Genomic DNA, 18,767 nt, shown 5'->3' with positions numbered 1-18,767 from the left:
TGAAATAAAATCACTTAGATATACAGCGCGTAACAGTCTTGTTTGTACACCTCATTTAGCTTATATAATGTCATTAAAATTTCTAAATAGTACATAAGCAATTCGCAAGACTTGGGTAAGTTATTGCACAAGGTGATGAGAACTGAATGTTAGCGATCAAAAGTTTTAGTACATCATTTTAAAAGAACAGGAGTGAAATATGTTGTGTACTAGCCTATTTGCTTTCTTCAACAGTCTACTTTGTACAGGTTCACTACCTCGTATTCGCTCGGGAACACTCCTAGTTAGCTGGTGTGTATCTGTGCTGTGCTAGTGTGTATAGTTTCGAAGTTAGTGCACCAGGCCGTGTGTTACATAATGGATAAAAGAACAGAGCTAAGTGACGAACTAAAATATATAATTATATCTCTCGTATTGCAAGTGTTGTAACCAAGGTTGAGATTTACAAAACACAACTTTATTATTCGCTTCAAATGCAAAATACACTATTTACACAAATAAAACTGAAATTTAACTTGAAGCAAATGAATTAGGAATCTTGAGAAAGAGTCTATCTTTTGTACACTATATACAAGTTTGCAGTATTCACATCCACTACTATCTCGAAAAGATAGTCCTTGATATGAAAATCGATAGTCGAAAACTATCAGAAGTACTGACATAAATGTTTTGGAAAGTCCTTCCTTGCTGAGTTCATAAAAGCAAGTTCAATGTTGGAAGAATTCTTACTTAGCGAAACCAAGTGAGCTTGCATTAATTAGGGAAATATAACGGTATGTAATAATATGACTGGATATGGGCAGCGGAATAGGCAGAGGAGCGGTGACCAGAGGTGAGACCTCGTACTGCCAGAAATTCAGTCCACCTGGCCGAAGCACATTTTCAAGAGGAGTAGCCTCCGTGCTCGACGTAGGGTGTATTCTGGAGCTGGACACCGGGGCAAGTGGGCATCTGGACAGGCTGGGAGTTCCTCTTTATAGTACACACACGACAGTTCAGGCACGCGCACTGAGAGCTGCGCGTCGAGGCTAGAAGAATGACACACTGGCGCGCGTGTAGCTGGCTGGCGGAGCGAGAAGGGAGCGCCGGACATACAACAGCAAGGGTATTATCTGCGTGAGTTTGGACGCAAAGTAAATAAACCGCATTCCACAACACACAATGTGTTGAACAAATTCAGATATAGAGGAACCGCAAAGAATTTGCCAAGAAGAGCAAAATAAAATATACTGAATAGGAGAGATGAACGTTATATTGTGAAACAATTAAAACTAATCAACAATTAAGTCCGCCAAAGATCCGTGTAATGCTTGTAGGAAGTACGGAGAAGAAAATGTCAAGTCAGACAATTCGTAGGCTATTGCGGAAATATGGTTATCAAGGTAGACGACCAGGGAAAAGGCCATTTGTTACTAAGAAAAATCGACAAGCCAGAATGAAATTTTTCAGAGAGTATAAAAACAAGAATTGTATGTTCTGGAACAAAGTTATTTGATCAGATGAGACCAAAGTATCTCTGTACGGTTCGAATGGAAACAGTTATGTATGGAGAAAAGTAAATACAGCCAATGAACATGAACATGCGCTACCCACCCTAAAACATCGAGGTGGATCAAATATGATTTTCGGGTGCATATCTTCTTGCGGAATGAGAAATATCGAAATCATCAATGGCATCGTGGAGAGATGGGGTTATTTAAAGATTTTAAAGAACAATGTCAAACAGAGTGCCGTAAAACAGGTTTGGGGTCTCACTACATCTTTCAGCAAAACAATGACCCCAAGCACACAGTTCATATTTGCAAGCAGTGGCTGATATGAAAATTACCAACGCAACTGCGAAATCCTGCCCAATCCCCTGGTTTGAACATTTTTGGGTCGACCTAACAATAAGCGTTCATGCAAGAAAACCTGAATCACTTGAACAGTTAAGAAGTACAGTGAACGAAGAATGGAATAAAGCCGACCCTAAACGATGTGGAAAACTGGTTCATTCCATGCAGGGAAGGTACAAGGCAGTTCTGATGGTCAGAAGACACTCGTCAGAATATTAAATCCAAGGTAACGAGTGTTTTTGAGTGAACTTTTCATTTTCTTCTGTAAGTGTACAAACAAGATTGTTGCACTATGAAACGCCCAGTTTTGGTACAATGCTTGCATTTGTGTTAAATTGTAAGATCACAGATCTGTTGTTTGTTATTTACATTGTTTATTAGTGTATCTATTACGATATGAACAATAAAATACAACACAATAATTGTAACAAAAGTTTAACCGTTATTTCGTTGCAGTAAGTTGGTGTACGAATAAGACTGTTATGCATTGTATGTATAACGATCGATGTGGTCGACGTAGAAAGTGCACGTAAGGAAAAATTCTATTTTGAGGAAAACACAAACGATTCATTTTACTTTCTTTGCCGTTTGGTGCCTATTTTTTAGCATATTCCTGTTTTTGTATTAGGTAGGCAATGTTATTCAGATGTGAATAATTCAAATACTACAATACTGAAATAACTTACAAATAATTATAAATACAACATTTCCGAGTAATATGAGCTCTTTTTATGCAGAAATACTTTTGTTTGACAAAATTTATTAAAAAAGACTGCAATACTATATTAAAAATTAAATGTAATCCAAGACTGACCTTTTCATTATACTACAACAGAAGACTATTATCAGGGAGTTATCAAATTAATTGTTTAGTCTTCATTTATCATTTCAGCAATGAAATTCAGTCAACAATTTGTACAAACTTCTTACATCATTACTTATTGTTGATTTATATCTGGGCGAGCGGTTTTTATAAAAGCCGAAATTTGTGTTTTGTGATACGGAGTTTTCGTGGCTCACAGAGGAATAAAAAGAGTGTGGCTTGAATGAATGGACAAGGAATTAACTAAAGCAGAAGTTAACACAACAAATTTTGAAGTTTCATTTCTTTCCCTTTTTTATAGTTTAAAAAATGCGAAATAGAAAATCTTAATGAATAACAATATTAATGAGCTCATCAGCTCTAACAATAACAAGGACTTAAAAATCCGAAAAATAGGTACGGAAACTTGTAATAATTAATAATCACAGGAAAGAGCCTTATTGCTCTTGACAGTTACAGAACGTACAAGAACACGAGCTGCTCCGATCATTTACACTACACGGGAGTTTGGTCCAGCCTCGCAGGGGCATCAATTTCTTATGGCGCACTCAAGTTCCACTTGACAACCTATCGGTTGTCCTTGCATTAAAGTATTTATACAGAGTTGCTCGATGTGGGCTTATCTATTTCTTAACAGTTATATCATTCACTGTTTGCGAAGGGAACTAACACCAGAAACAATTACCGAATAAACAACGGCATCACTGCACATACTAAAAGGCCTTAACGAGAAAAGAAAAAAGTTGGTTGTAGCCGGCAATTAAACAAAATTCAAGGACGCGAAACACCTGCACACCTCCTAGAATTTGTTAAAATCCTATGTGAGCTTATGGCCCAAGGATACAGAGGCTAATCCTACACTATACTGGGGTGACTGAATGAGAAACGTTAATGCCAAATAAAATTTACAAAATTTAGAGGTTTGGAAAACTGCAGTCACCCCATCCTTCCGATGGTATCACCACCTTGACGAAGACAAAATATAATTTGCCGGGTGTTTTGGAGGCTCATGTGCTCAAATGAGCTATCTCGGCGGGAGCATATGCTCCTGGTAGGGCCGCCCAAGCCGGACAGGTCAAAGGTGATGATCCAGAATAAGAGTGATACCCTTGCCCTCCAGGTTAGGGGTTGTTATGTGGGGCTAACAACTTCACCAACACAAAATTACATATTGTTCAGAAACCAAATCGAGATAACTGGACGATCCCAAACCTAGGACGACTAAAGCGCGCTAAATGGCAACGATACGGATATATTGGAACATGGTATGTGAGAAGTACACTGACTTAGCAAATGACATGGGATGGTCACCTAATAGCGTGTGGCGCCTCCTCTGGCCCGGCGAACTGCAGTAAGACACCGTGGAAGTGAGTCGACAAGTCCCTAGTAGTCCTCTGGACCACCTGACACCAAATCGATTGCAGAGCGGCCGCCAATGCTGGTCTCTTCTTGGGTGCAGGATCCATGGCACGGATCCTGCGTTCCAGGACATCCCAGATATGCTCCATAGGATTCATATCGGGGCTCCCGGGTGGCCATGGCAGTCGTTGGACCTCCGCTGCATGTTCCTGGAACCATTCCCGGGCGACGTGGGAGCGGTGTGGCGGCGCGTTATCATCTTGAAATACCGCAGAACCGTCTGGGCGCTGGAAGGCCAAAAATGGGTGGAGATGGTCTCCGAGCAGCTCAACATACCGCGTACCATTCAAAGTCTCTTCCAGAACACCTAGGGGGCCCATTCCACACCAGGAAAATGCACCCCAGACCATAACAGAGACACCAGCGCCCTGGACCAAACCTTCAAGGCAGGCGGGATCCATCGCTTCATATGGTCTGCGCCATACACGGTGCCTCCCATCGGCATGGTGCAGTTGAAATTGTGATTCGTCCGACCATATCACGTTACGCCATTTTTCCAGTGTCCATCCCTGGTGACTGGCGACAAATGCGCGTCGTTGTGCCCGATGACGTTGGGTTAACAGTGTCACCCGTTTGCGGCGCCGGCTCCCATACCCCATAGAACCCATGTTCCTACGGATTGTCCACTGGGAGACGTGTCTAGCACGGCCTGTGTTGAATTGAGCCGTGATGTGTTGCACGGTTTCTCGTCTGTCACTATTGACAATCCGACTCAGATGTCGCCGGTCATGGTCATCGAGGGTGGCTGGACGGCCGGTCGTTCGTCTGTTGTGGACGGTGACACCCGCATTCAACCATTCAACCCTGGACACGGTTGATCGTGTGAGGCCGAATTCCCGCACCACTTCCAAAATCGCACTTCCCATCCGTCGGGCACCGACCACCATACCCCGTTCGAAAGGTGTCAGCTCACGACGACGTTCCATGTTACGCCTGTTACATGCACAGCCACTGGTCACAAGGTCTCCTATACAACTGCCGCTGGCACAGGGGACGTGTGGTGCGCAGACAACACACCTGCGCATCAGTGCTCCGCTATCCCATGACATTTGCTCAGTCAGTGTATTTTTCAGGCTGGGGCTAGTAGAAATTTGGAGGAGAAATTACTTAAATATCAGATAGATGTGGCAGCATTACAGGAGAAAGATGGAAGACAATCGAGGTGGCAGATACACAGCACTACATTTTGTTCAATAGTTGGGAGGAAGAAAATAGAATAGGAACCGGGTTTATGGTCAAGAAATAGGTTAGTCATAATATGATTGACCTATTCCGCTCTGGGCCTGAATATCACTAACAAACGTTCTGGACTGGCCATTTCTAAGGATTTGAAAAACATTATATCTCTGGACTTGTAGGAGATATTTGCATGATTCTTTTTCTTTGTGCTTGTTTGAGCATCTAGTTAGCTATCACTGGATATTTTAAAATTGCTTATATATTATACCATATTTTGCGAATGAAAAATGTCTGACGGATTATTAAGTAAGTACAGTTTTCTGAAATACTGTTATATTTTCCCTAGATTGATCATGTAAAATGTGCATTGCAATTACAAAACAACAACAATAATGAAAATCATATATTAAATAATAACAGTTCAATAAAAATAACAGTAATAACAGCATAGAAAATGGGAGCTCTTATGAAATTTTATTTCTATATATTTGTATAACGATACTGGCTCGGAAGGTGATGTTAGCGAAGTTGATATTGAAGGCATGTAATTTTAATTTGATTCACAAATGGAAATATTGACATTCAAATAGGAATTCGAAACATCATCTTGCAATTCATTATGATTGGAATTCATTTTACAGTTTACCATATGTTCCCGCGCGTTCCATAACTACGCGAATACGTAAGAATATCAAGATACTAGTAAAGTTTTCTGTTTTTTAGATGTGAAGGATTACGATAACATAAAATATCAAAATATAACTTCTATCAAGCACTTGCTTGGCGCAAAACGCCAATTCTTGAGCACATTGAGTGACAACACCTACTAATGCACACTCGTCAATGATATAGTAAATTATCTGACTGAGACAATACTGCCATCTGTTGAAATAATCTCGTAACACATGAAGAAACACGATGTAGTCGGCAGAATGTGTGCTTAGCCCGTTCTCGATTTTTAGCGAATTGTCAAACCTAACTACGGGCTATGCTCGCAGAGCGGCGTGAACGTAATTTTTGCCGCTGTAGACCTGAACGAGTTGAATATGAAGCAATTAGCCCCACACTCTGCCGGTTAAGACTGAAAGGGAGATTTTCCAAAATATCACTAATTAGCGTCCATGCCCCAGGAGAGGATGCCGAAGAGGAAGAGAAAGAACAGTTCTATGAAAAAAATTGAGAAAGTATATGACAAGTTGCCCAAGTATGATGTTAAAGTAAGGTAAGGTAATTACAATGCCAAAGTAGGCAAAGAGAAAGAAAACCACCCAGTGGCAGGATATTACAGTAAACACCAACAATCCAATGAGAGCGGATGGAAATTGATTGATTTTGCCTTTAGCAAGGAGCTGGTGATTAAGAGCACATGTTTTCCCCATAAGGAGATCCATAAAGAAACGTGAATATCACCGGATGGTCCGACAAAGGACCAGATAGACCATGTGCTGATAGATGCGCGACAAGTGTGCCATTTCACTGTTAGGAATGAACATATTGGAACAAAAATGGACGATATGCCGCGAGAAATTAAGCACGACACGCAAATTTAATCGTCAATGTCGAGAAGATTGTATTCACATCAGGAATAAGCGGAGAAATAGTATCAAGAAGGCGCGATTTTTTGCACTGTTATTAACTGTCATTGTATGTTCCTTGTTTCGCTGAACAAAGTAATTTCATCCAGCACGTGAGAGATTGCAAGACATCCACTTGCGCTCATCGATCGTCTTATTCCTTCAAGTTCAGTAGGTAATACTGTCGCATCTTCGTGTTTACCTAAGCGGGTAATTAAGTTCCGTCGTTGAAGATCCTATTCCGTCAGTGTAATCTGGCAAATGGTAAGCACGTTAACACACCTTCTCTAGGTGAACTGATATTTCCTTGACATGTGAGCGAGTTTGAACCTTCGAGCAGAAAATATCCCCGGCCAGAATTTGGTATTTCGACATAGATGATCAAATTTATCCACCTTTGTTATGGTTATGATGCCATCCCTGCGGTGTAAGGCTAGCATTCGAGCCTCTTACCCGGAGGTATCAGATTCAATTCCTGGTGAGTCTAGGGATTTTAATTCTGGAATGAGGTCTGGAACAGGTCTCACTCAGCATCGTGAGACCAACTGAAGAGTTGGCTGATATGTGAGTCAGCGCAGCTGGTCAAAAGAGCCACGCAATACGGCTGTGAATGTTCCGATGCTGATCACTAGGCGTCTTGCAGAACCAAGGCCCTAATGGCCTAATTCGTCACGGGCTATCTTTATGGTTATTACGATTGTAAGTCAGATAAATACTAACTAAGGGCTTCTCAGCGTGCATATACCGGTGCATTGCGCGATGCAAGGTTTTAAAGACGACTTCGCTAGGTTGACTGGAGTGCAGACCCCCACGACTCGATTTTGAGCGATACCGTCCTCTTTCGCTTTCCTTATCTCTCTCTTCTTCACTTACTCTGTAGCGCTCCAAAATCCGAGCAGATTTGAGCCGAGTTCAGCAGATTTGCCCCGAGATAAAACGCTGGTTCGAACCGAGCCAAGTCGGACCGATACACGGTGTATTGAATCTCTGCACTTCGGTTTGCACACGAAAGTTTTGGGCGTCTGAGAGGCCCTGTACTAAGTTAAAATTTTAGCTACATAGAATGTTTAATTATTTTTATTCCATCCACTAGTGTGTGCTATTCTAGCAGAAAAAAAATTGCAAAAACCATCAGATGTATCCTGAACAACAAAAACATAGTCATAGAGCTTTCATCTATAGAGAACTAGAGTGAAGGATAACTGCAATATCCCTCGCTCTCCGATCACTGGATGGACCCAGAAAACTGCGAAGTATTTTTCTTCTCACCAAGAAAGACCTGGATATCCTTTAATTACATTGCAGAGTCGCACAAGAAAAGAATGAGCGCATGGTATTTTATAAGAACCCCGCAGGCAGAATTTTCTCATGAACAACTGGAGCTATATATATAATGTTCCTTTGGGCATCCAAAGGGTTTGTATCTAAATGAGAGGCGCATTATATTTTGATAATAACTAAGTCTGATAAAATAATAAATGCAAGGACCATATAATGATAATGCTTGTTGCATAACTGCGCGCCTGTCTGCTATAAATCGAAAACTTTTACCATCGATTGCTTACTGTTAAGTTCAGCGGAACATGTTTCTATGTACGCTCCACCGCCCACCTCATAAATGGATTTAGCATCTCACTCATTGCACTTCACGTCTCGTAGCTTGCTGATAAATTCGTTTTCTCTACCATGACCGTGGATTCATGTTGCATGACGGAACTAGAAACCTCCAACATTGAACGTTACTTCATTTCGTTATCGACATTTCCGGAAGCTGCCCTGATCCTGCTTCCTTCCCTGATGAATTCACTTCACAGACGTTTAGAACAGCTCTCCTAGACCCAAATAATTATACTTCAAAATCTGTTACACATTCTCAGTACTCACAAGCTGTTGCTTTTGTTGTTGTTTGGATGATCAGTCCATAGGCTGATTTGATGCAGCCTTCGATGACACGCTTTCCTGAGCTAATCTTTTCATTCCTACGGAACTGCTACGTCCTACATCTACTCTAATCTGTCATATTCTTGCCTTAGCCTATCCCTACCATTCTTTCCGCTCACAGTTCCCTCAAAAACTAACTAAACAAGTCCTGGGTCTCTTAAGATGTGCCCTATCATTCTATCTCTTCTTCTGGTCAAGTTTAACAAAACAATTTTCCTCTCATCAATATTCAGTTCATTCGTACGTGAGGATACTGGCTAAATATGCTTCAAGCCTCTAATATGAAATGAAAAACACCTATAAATGTTAGAAGTTCAGGATATTTTCGATAACTGTTTACGGATGATATCACTAACCATAATTCACCTGCAAATGACGAGGTATTTTGTCAAATTTCCTACTTTAGAAATATTCACAAATCCAGCTCGGATTGAAAAACTGTTAGGCACAGATATTTCAGCGATAGTGGAAGTCGGAAATTTGAAGATTCAGATACAATTAACAAAATAAGTACCGTACATTTCTGCCTCATCTCTAAGTGCGAAGTCGCTATCCACACTGCGATGACTAGAGTAGACGTTTCACGTCAGGCGGTTGTTCATATCTTGTTCGCATGGCTTTGAAGTCAAATTGCACAGTAGGAGCCAATTAGATCTCTGCATATCTGACCCATAGTATTCACCGCTGCCAGTCTGCCTAATTATTTCAAAGCACACTTCCAATTCTGCTTCCCTCTATAGTTTCACCATATCATCTTTCATGTTTGTGACTCGAAGCACCATTTCGCGTTCTGTAGTGATTTGCTTGTGATCGAAAGTTACCATGAATTGATTATAAACATGAAACTGGCAAACTGGCATGATGATCAGCTGGCAACTTAACAGAATAAGACATCTGTCCCAATTAGAGTTACAGCAGGGCATCCGAATCAACAAGGGATGCTCCATTCTGGGTCAGAAAGTGCAGATTCATTGCAGAACAATATTCAAGAGAGACATATGGCCAAGGACAAAAGCTGTCCTTATCCACGGATTACCTAGCGATCAATTTAGAAGAACAATATTGCATAAAGCAAAATAATAATAAATATTCAAGTAATATTTTTGTGACAGTCCATTAGCTAACAACAGTGCCTTTCGCTTAACTTCATTTATAAAGATCATACTAGTGATCAGGTATGTTTGTGAATGAGGAATTATGTAATTTGATATTTCCCATTTTGTATATCAAAATGTAGTATTGAATCTCTCAGAAATACTATGGTACAGGATAGAATGACTGAACTCCACAGTTCACATCAACTACTGCTCGCTACACTGATACTAAGTTTAAAAGTTTCTCACTATTTGCACTAAACGTTTAGAAACTACAGGAATTATTCATTTATAAACATCAACCAATATTCCTTGAACTTAGGAAGACAATCTCACTCTCCTTTTCTTACACCAACACATAAAATAATTGAAATGAAACAGTGAGTTTTCGTGAAAATTGAATTTAAACATGTCTTCTTTTGTAAACATTTGTGAAATTAATTCCCAACACTGTTCTCAACTCGGGCTTACTACTTCGTGAATGATCGTTTCCTTGTCAAGCTGTGAAATACCGTCACGGACATTGCTCATATTGTACACGTTAATTAAGGAATTAACGGGGACATATTCTAGGATCTTACCAAATTGAAGAGCTTTTGAATTATGATGATGATGATGATGACGATGATGATGCTTGTTGTTTCAAGGAGCCTAACATCTAGGTTATCGGTCCCTCTTTGAATTATCAGCATCTTTAGTTGAAGGACGAGTTTTGAGAAAATGGCTAAAATTATTTATTGTGACAGGCTTTCGAAAATAAAGAGTTCTTTACTGATGCAGGAGAATGAAGCTAATGCAAGAAGAAAGGGTTTCTAAATAACTGGTATCCTTAAAATAGATGTGATAAGTCTACAAAGGAGTGACATATTTTTTAGATTGTCACCAAATATGTGAAAAAGGCGCAAACATGGAGGTTTTAACTGGTATGGGAGTAGTAAATGGAAAACCTCAACTTCAGTTCAGCAATATAATTTAATTTTTCACACAAAGATAATATTCGAAGCAAACGAACGAGCGTAAAATATAATTAATAAGTTCCGGAGTCTTATTACAGTTTTATATAAACTCAAGTTGCCAAATTAATTTGAGAAGCCATAAGCTTTTAGTTATAAATTGTGAATTTTTATTTCTATTCTCAACTCGGAAGTTTGCGATACTGATTTCTCAAACAGTGTATATGAAATATATTTGTAACTTTCTCAGTACGTGATCAAACTTAATTGCGTGTTTAAGTACACTAGCGGACCAGTTCGAAGAAAATTGCGTGGCTTGTCCTTGTATGAGGTAAATTATAATACTGTTACAGTTCAGTGCAGGACGATGACAGGAAGTACCCCACTTTAATGTAGGTAGTCTAAAAATATGACGTTATAGAGTCACACAAATTCTTTGTTTTAAGAAATAGAGCCAATATTAAGAAATTAATAATAATAATGTTATTTGATTTACGTCTCACTAACTACTTTTATGGCTTTCGGAGACGCTGAGGTGCCGGAATTTTGTCCCTCAGAAGTTCTTTTACGTGCCAGTCAATCTACCGACACGATGATGACGTATTTGAGCATCTTCAAATACCATCGGACTGAACCAGGATCGAACCTGCGAAGTTGGGGTCAGAAGGTCAGTGCTTCAAACGTCTGAGCCACTCAGCCCGGCAGTATTAAGATAGAGAGCTTAAATTTGGGATATCAAGAGCCTGAGTGTTTTAACCGTTCTTTCAGACGATCTCTTGCAAAAGCATACGTTCTAATATTCCAAAATAACTGTTTGTTTGCTGATTTTCATTTCGTAAATGTATATTTTTCCGTCTTCCTTAGATGTATTTAAAAGTGTGACATTTCAACATTATTAAACATTAATTTTCCGAAAATCAAACATTTTGATAGCCTATTATTACCGAAGTCCGACTTCTTAGATGAATGATCAGTGTAGCAGCCTTTGGTACAGAAGGTCCTGGTTAGATTCCCACCCGTTCATTCATCTAATTCTCTCTTAAAACACATCTCATCATTTATACACAGTACTCCACACTACCAACCACCACAGAAGCTAATCATAGATAAATACCAAGGTACATCGTTCCACATAGATATGGGCATTTGAGAGGTTATCTTGCAAAAATCAGGGCTAGTCGACATATGTGATAGTGACTACACCTGTGACCTTACAAGTTTGTGGGAAAAGCGGCGTGTAAGATGGAAAATTTATCAATAATAATAATAATAATAATAATAATAATAATAATAATAATAATAATAATACACTCATGTAATATAAAAACATACTGCCCTTCGTTACACGATGTTTTTATGTCAATCCATCGTCACTCACGGAATTTTCTTGCTCTTTCCTTCCCTTTACGTAAGGGGAAACTCCACCCTAAAATCTTTTCTACGTGGTCTATTTCTACCACATTTTGAAATCATATTTATAACATAAATATGTAACAGTGTTCGAGTTTTGAAGTCAGAGAACTTCAATGGATCTTGGATTTCGAATTTTTATGACTTTTAATTATAATTTTGTAAATCAACTTTTGGTATCCAGTCCTCAATTTTTTACATTCCCGAGTTTTAGGTACATTGACAAGAGATAGTGCAACAGTTTCAATCATTCATTTTATGAGAAAATTTATTAATTTACTTTTGTTTTTCAAATTCCTAAATAAAACTGTCTTTAGTTATCTGTATATAAATATACAAAAATACAGAAACCGCATTTCCTATTGTATAATATTAATGCATAGAAGAATGCTGGTACCTCATGGATAGTTCCTGCAAACATTTCACTGAGACTGGTTACTATTTAGATTAACAAAGTTAGTATTGGAGTTAGGAACAATCTTTTGGGAAGATGGATTTTAGTAAATTAATGTTAGTTCATGACACATACATCACGTGTTTTCCCTTTCTGATTTTGTAGGGCTTCCTCCTGTTATTTAAAAACCAGACAGCCACTACTTCCCACCATTCACACTAACACAAGTAACAGAAATGGTTATTTGCACAATGAGACCACAAGTTGCTGTTATCCTCTAGCAGGCATGTCTTCCGCGTTTACCATAGTACTGCAATATTCAAAACTACGATAGCCAATATAACTTGTAACAACTTACATTGGTAGTCATTTGTATAAACATAACACAACACAATTGCTGTAAATGGGGAAAGTAGGCAAACTTTCGTGAATTTCACTATCAATAAAATGGCTGTTCACATCACTAGAGCAGTTATTTCTCACTCGGAATCGCTACATGTCTACACGAAATATAAGGAACGAGCATTGGAAAAATAGTTTGAATATATTCATGTTCGATGGAGATAGAAATCAAAACTATTTTTGTCAACTGTCGACGTGGCATTCGCCCTCGTGCAGTCCATATTTCAAATAATTTTTGTGTGTGTGGGGGGGGGGGAGTTGGCGCAGCAGTGAGCTTATATTCGGGAGATACTGGGTTCGAACTCCACTGTTGGCAGCCCTGGAGATGGTTTTCCGTGGTTTCCCATTATCACATCAGGCTATCGCTGGGTCTGTACAATAATTAAGGCCAAGGCTGCCTCCTTCCCACTCTTAAACCTTTCCTATCTCATCGTCGCCACAAGACCTATCAGCGACAGTGTGACGTAAACAACTTGTAAAACAAAGTTAGACATTTTTGTAATTTAATTAACCGAGCTCGGTAGCTGCAGTCGCTTAAGTGCGGCCAGTATCCAGTATTCGGGAGAGAGTAGGTTCGAACCCCACTGTCGGTAGCTCTGAAAATGGTTTTCCGTGGTTTCCCATTTTCACACCAGGCAAATGCTGGGGCTGTACCTTAATTAAGGCCACGGCCGCTTCCTTCCCACTCCTAGTCTTTCCCTGTCCCATCGTCGCCATAAGACCTATCAGTGTCGGTGCGACGTAAAGCAACTAGCAAAAAAAAAAAAAGAAGTAATTTAATTACAACCAAATCGTTTCGGATGTAAGAGTAAGAACTCCAAAGATCTGAAATAGCAATCGGTTTTAAAACATTGTTTTAGGGCGGAGTCTCCCCTTAAAATCTGTATTCAAAAGTTATCTGCCTTACAAGGGCCAAATGTGACGATGAATGTATGAGTCAAAGCGAATATTGGAAACACTTTCGCCCTTATAAAGTACATATTATTTTGTACTATACTGTACTGAATTACTTCAATTTTTCAAAATTAATAAGTTATAGTCATTATGCTCAGTTCAGGGAACACCATTCAAACACTCGACACACGATATATAGACTACTGTAAAACGTTTCTGTTGGTATGTTCTTATGCTGATAGAATTTGAGTGCCGTAAGCAAGTACAGTAACGTAGGGTTACAATCACGACGATTTGAAACCCGTCTCCAGTCCGGTGGTATTTGAAGGTGTTCAGATTCATCAGCACATAATAGTAGATTTGCTGGCACGTATAAAAACGCCTGAAGTACAAAATTTCGTCACCTCATCGTCTCTGAAAACCATAGGACAATAAGACGTAAAGCAAAAAAAATAATTAAAAAATGTATTCGTTCCATTATAACGAGGGGTATCAAAATATGAATTTTGATATGGCATGAAATATTATTTCTGGCCCTGTACCTAAATGATCAATGTATAGGCCTTCGGTTCACGGAACCCTGGGTTCGACTGGAGGCCGAGTTGGTGGTTGTAGAACTTTGGTTAATGCCACTAGCTCGGGGGCTGGGTTCTAATGATCGTCTTAAAACGCGTCTTCATTTATGTCATACGCCATACCACACACTAACACCCACCACAGACACACGTAAGAGGGAATACATCCCTCTATACCGAGAGAGTTGGTCGTGGAGTAGGGCTGCGCAGCTATGAGATTGCATTCGCGAGATAGTGAGTTCGAATCCTACCGTCGGCAGCCCTGAAGATGATTTTCCTTTGCTTCCCCATTTTCACCAGATTAACGCTGGCCTGTACCTTAATTAAGGCCACATCCGCAATCTTCCCAGTCCTAACCCTTTCCCATCGTTCCGTTGCCGAGAACCTTCGATGTGTTACTGCGACTTTAGACCAGTAGGAAAAAACATCCCTCCCCGTAGAGCCAGCGTCAGGAAGGGCAACCCGCCGTAAGACTGGGCGTATACCATATTAGTGACGACATCAGATAATTGAGAAAAGGTCAATACATACTACTACTACTACTACTACTACTACTACTACTACTACTACTAATAATAATAATAATAATAATAACAAACAAGTTGAAGCTGAGTTGGGAGAAGATCAATTTGGCTTCAGAAGAAATGTAGGAACACGTGAAGCGATCCTGACTTTACGTCTGATCTTAGAGGATCGAATCAAGAAGGACAAGCCCACGTACATGGCATTCGTAGATTTAGAAAAGGCATTCGATGATGTTGGTTGGACCAAGCTATTTAAGATTCTGAAGATGATAGGGATCAGATACCGAGAACGAAGAGTCATCTACAATCTGTATAAAAATCAGTCTGCAGTGATAAGAATCGAGGGCTTTGAAAAAGAAGCAGCAATCCAGAAAGGAGTGAGGCAAGGCTGCATTTTGTCCCTTCTTCTTTTCAATGTTTACATAGAACAGGCAGTAAAGGAAATCAAAGAGAAATTTGGAAAGGGAATCACAGTCCAAGGAGAGGAAATCAAAACCTTGAGATTTGCCGATGATATTGTTATTTTATCTGAGACTGCAGAAGATCTTGAGAAGTTGTTGAGTGGTATGGATGAAGTCTTGGGAAAGGAGTACAAGATGAAAATAAATAAGTCCAAAACAAATGTAATGGAGTGCAGTCGAACGAAGGCAGGTGATGTAGGAAATATTAGATTAGGAAATGAAGTCTTAAAGGAAGTAGACGAATATTGTTACTAGGGTAGTAAAATAACTAACGATGGCAGAAGTAAGGAGGACATAAAATGCAGACTAGCACAAGCAAGGAAGAGCTTTCTTAAGAAAAGAAATTTGCTCACTTCAAACATCGATATCGGAATTAGAAAGATGTTTTTGAAGACTTTCGTGTGGAGCGTGGCATTGTATGGAAGTGAAACATGGACGATAACTAGCTCAGAAAGAAAGAGAATAGAAGCTTTTGAAATGTGGTGTTACAGAAGAATGCTGAAGGTGAGATGGATTGATCGAATCACGAATGAAGAGATACTGAATCGAATAGGTGAGAGGAAATCGATTTGGCTAAATTTGACGAGAAGAAGAGATAGAATGATAGGACACATCTTAAGACACCCAGGACTTGTTCAGTTTGTTTTTGAAGGAAGTGTAGGTGGTAAGAACGGTAGGGGTAGACCAAGGTATGAATATGACACGCAGATTAGAGCAGATGTAGGATGCAATAGTTAGGTACAAATGAAAAGGTTATCACAGGATAGGGTGCCATGGAGGGCTGCATCAAAGCAGTCTATGGACTGATGACTCAAACACAATAATAACAAGAGTAATTTCTCAATATTGCAGTGGTTGAAATAGCAGAGGAAATTCACTGTCTCTACTGGTGCTCGAGTCTAACTTCCTCGTTACAAATTTTAATCCCGGCTATGGAATACGAAGTTTCTGTTTTCTTTTTTCGAGTTATGCATTTCAGTTACGCGCGGTGTGAATATAAACGAGAACCATCGGAAGCGTTCAGCTATGTTTGCTCGGGCATGCCTTTGTTCGCGAGAACTGCTATGTAACAGTTTCACATATTTAGCTCTCGATGACGAGATATTGACTTTGTTATACCTGCAGAGAGAGAATAGGATGGACTGTTCTTAGTCCCACTAAGCCTGTCACTTTTGATGTGTCAGTAATGCTAGCACATTGGTTTCTTTGACATAAGCAGGTGACGCCTTTCTCACATAGAAAATGACTCTTAAGGCCATAGCTTGCAGGTAGCAAGCAAAAAATATGTAGTCATTATTGGTTTTCTTTCGAAGCGAGGGAAATCACTGGTCATCAGTCACTGAAGTTTCTGTGTATGAGACAATGTTTGTCTAAACAGTCTGCTAAGATATCTGATTATGGTGACACAGTATAAAGCAAAGAAATGCAAAAGTTTTCTTCGTAATGAGCACGAATGAATTTGAGGGGCTGGAAGGTAAACATATGGTTCATATATTTATTGGAAAAACAAATGCGGGATGTTTCCAATTTCAATAGAGCGACAAAATTGTATTGCTTTCCTTATCTAACAATATATTTTTTGTGTCATTTGCTTTTACGTCACACCGACACAGATAAGTCTCATGGCGAGGATGGGACAGGAAAGGCCTAGGAATAGGAAGGAAGCGGCCGTGGCCTTAATTAAGGTTCAGCCCCAGCACTTGCCTGATGTGAAAATGGGAAACTGCCGGGCTGAGTGTCTCAGACGGTTGAGGCGCTGGCCTTCTGACCCCAACGTGGCAGGTTCGATCCTGTCTCAGTCCGGTGGTATTTGACGGTGCTCAAATACGCCAGCCTCGTGTCGGTAGATTTACTGGCACGTAAATGAACTCCTGTGGGACTAAATTTCGGCATCTCGGCGTCTCCGGAAACCGTAAAAGAGTAGTTAGTGGGACGCAAAGCAAATAGAATTATTATTAAATTGGGAAACCACGGTAAACCATCTTCAGAGCTGCCGACAGAGGGGTTCGAACCCACTATCTCCCGGATGCGAGCTCACGGCTGCGCGCCCCTAACCGCACGGCCAACTCTCCCGGTCTAACAATTATTAGAAAATAGGGAAAAAGTCTACATTAAAATCCAAACTGAACTTTAAACAATACTATATTTTACAATTTGCTTTATGGCGCACCGACACAAATAATAATAATAATAATAATAATAATAATAATAATAATAATAATAATAATAATAATAATAATAATAATAATAATATTTTAAACAGTTTACCATCCATGATTGATTTTTCCGTCAGACTCAATGATGGATCCCACCCCTGTTGCCGCAAGGCCAGTGTCCTCGAGCGAGAGAAATTTGCCGGGGATACAACTACGGACGAGGACCAGTAAATCGCCCAGGCGAACTGACCTGCTAAGCTGAACAGGAGCCTTGTGGGGGATGGGAAGTTTGGAACAGATAGGCAAGGAAGTGGGAAGGAAGCGGCCGAGGTCCTCAGTTAGGTACGATACCGGCATTTGCCTTGAGAAGAAATGGGAAACCACGGAAAACCACTTCGAGGATGGTTAGGGCTGGAATCGAAACCCCTCTACTCAGTTGACCTATAGAGGCTGAGTGAACCCTGTTCCAGTCCTCGTACCACTTTTCAAATTTCGTAGCAGAGGTGGGAATCGAACCCAGGCCTCTGGGGGTTACAGCTATTCATACTAACCACTACTCCACAGAGGCATACCAAATAATAATATACAGGGCTGAGTGGTTCAGACGGCTGAGGCGCTGGCCTTCTGACCCCACATTGGCAGGGTCGATCCTGGCACAGTCCGATGGTATTTGAAGGTGCTCAAGTACGTCGGCCCGTGTCGGTAGATTTCCTGGCACGTAAAATAACTCCTGCGGTACAAAACTGCGGCACTACGTTGTCTCCGAAAACCGTCGAAAAGGTAGTTAGCGACATGTCAAGCCTTGCAGTAGCCCCACATGTCAGGGGTGCGCTTGGAGATATGAGGGTGGACAGTGCTTGAGGGTAGAGGTTCGAACCTCACGCAAATATTTTTTCTTACCGCCAATTGCCTGGGATGTGGCAAGGTTGGATACTTAATAGTTCCCAAAGACTGATTTGTTCAATTGGCCTTTTAAAGGGCCGTTGGTTTCGTGGCATATGGTATGGAGCTGAGTCGGTAAAGTCTAGGAAACGTGACAGGATTTCTGTTATCTACATCGTTTAACACAGCACCTGTTCGAACTGACGACTTTCGTGGTCGATATAGAGCTGCAAGCGATGATGTAAGGACCG

The sequence above is a fragment of the Anabrus simplex genome, chromosome 2, assembly GCF_040414725.1.
Source record: "Anabrus simplex isolate iqAnaSimp1 chromosome 2, ASM4041472v1, whole genome shotgun sequence".
Taxonomy (NCBI): Eukaryota; Metazoa; Arthropoda; class Insecta; order Orthoptera; family Tettigoniidae; genus Anabrus; species Anabrus simplex.
This window is presented reverse-complemented; position numbering follows the sequence as displayed.